General features: G+C 41.8%; 1 long non-coding RNA gene across 1 annotated transcript; it reads right to left on the bottom strand.

The window, feature by feature from the left end:
- Positions 1 to 1,067: 1,067 nt before the first annotated feature.
- On the bottom strand, positions 1,068 to 1,652 carry LOC143261213 (uncharacterized). Its single transcript, XR_013035401.1, has 2 exons — positions 1,537 to 1,652; positions 1,068 to 1,471 (listed from the first exon to the last, which is right to left on the bottom strand). It is a non-coding gene; the product is annotated as an uncharacterized LOC143261213 (long non-coding RNA).
- Between the last annotated feature and the right edge of the window lie 300 nt (positions 1,653 to 1,952).

Genomic DNA, 1,952 nt, shown 5'->3' with positions numbered 1-1,952 from the left:
AACGTGGAATATCTACGATCTTTGGGATTCATCGTTACCAAGTAATCGAACTCGCTTCACCACCATGTCCGACGACATTTTGAACATCTCCGAGGCACCAATCTTCGACAATCGAATAACTATGATCGACCTGCACACCTACAATCCATACGCTAACATAATGTTTGGAAACAAAGATGAGATAAGAATACCCAATCAACGTCAAGACTTGTACACTTTTCCGTGTAAAAGCTTCCTACACGTGGAGGGAAGACTCAGCCTACCTGGAGGATCGACCTACGAGTATCGACCACGGTAGCTCTAGACAACAATGCGGTAGCGTTTATGTTCGACGAGATACGTTACGAACTGAACGGAGTGGAAATCGATCGGTCCAGAAATCCCGGTACAACGACGACCTTGAAGAATTACGTGAGTCTGAACATTACGAAATCCAACTCGCTATCCAACTCGGGCTGGATGTACAGAAACGATGATCAATGGAGGGAAAATCTCATCGCAACGCCTACGATTTTTCGAAATTTCAACTTTTGCATGCCTATGAACACATTGCTAGGCTTCTGCGAAGATTACAAACGCGTTGTAATAAATGCTCGGCACGTATTGATTTTGATTCGCGCGCGCAACGACGCTAACGCGCTACGAAGCTGGTCCGACAATGTGAAACCTGTCCTGGATTTGCATAAAATTCAATGGAGAATGCCGCACGTTTCTTTGGACGAAATACACAAGTTGTCGATGCTGCGTATTCTTGAGAGCGAAAGATCGATCAGCATGAGTTTCCGTTCGTGGGAACTGTACGAATATCCGATGCTGCAAACAACCACGAAGCACACGTGGGCGATAAAAACGGCTCCGCAAATGGAAAAACCGCGATACGTGATATTCGCACACAAACCGAAAGGAAAAATGATTTAAAGAAAAACGCTACCCAATTCGATTCCTGCTTCTTATCCAATATTCGACTTTACTTGAACTCGGAAATGTATCCCTACGACGATTTAGACATCGATTTCGAAAAGGATAAATACGCGTTGCTCTACGACATGTGCGCGAAATTTCAAGAGTCCTATAAAGATAAATTTTAATTTCTTTAAAATAACATTTGTTATACACACCTCTTCTCATCCATGGTATAATCGTAGATACCGCACTCGTCCACACCGCTTCTTGATGGTGGTAGTGATATTGAAATGATTGTTGGATGAGCACCGATCGGCACGTTGCCGCAATTTCTCCCCAGTACATATGGGCAATTTCTTGACCAGAAATGATGCTCCGACATAGCCTTGTCGTTATGCTGCCACCGATGCAATTCGATGTCGCATGCAAAACATGCGACAAAATCGTCCTACCCCAGATAGTAAAATCCTGCGGCTGCAAGCTCCTCCGGCTGAATATATTCAATTGGTCAAAATTCAAAACTTCGAAGCCTATCCTCCTCGCGTCGATAATCCATCATTATCTCTTTCTGCAAAAAAAGGTACCATGGAAATGAAAAATAATAGTAACTAAAAAAGGAAAAAAATACGTTACCTTCCATGAACTACTTCCAAAAGACGCGCTCCTCGCTGAGGGCACAGTGATACTGAGCCGTTGATGGCAATCGCAAGCCTTCTCCTCCTCCTCCTCCTCCTCCTCTTCAAGAAGACGCTGTTAATTAAAAAATAATCGTTATTTAAAAAATTAATTTTAATTTTTTAAATAACAATTATTATACATACCTCTTCTCATCCATCGTATCAACACCGATCGGCACGTTGTTACAATTTTTTCTCCCGAGGATATCACCTCGACCAAAAAAAGATTCGCACAGGCTTACGTCTTTCGCTCTATTTCTACAAAAAATGCACCATAAAAATAATTGTAAAAAATAAAAAATAAAGAATAAAAAATAAAAAAAATTACCTTGCTGGTACCAATTGCGAAAGATTCGCACCTCGCTGAGGAGT

Source organism: Megalopta genalis, unplaced genomic scaffold (genome assembly GCF_051020955.1).
Source record: "Megalopta genalis isolate 19385.01 unplaced genomic scaffold, iyMegGena1_principal scaffold0041, whole genome shotgun sequence".
NCBI lineage: Eukaryota > Metazoa > Arthropoda > Insecta > Hymenoptera > Halictidae > Megalopta > Megalopta genalis.
The sequence above is the reverse complement of the archived record's forward strand: the minus strand, read 5'-3'. Positions and strand labels throughout refer to the sequence as shown.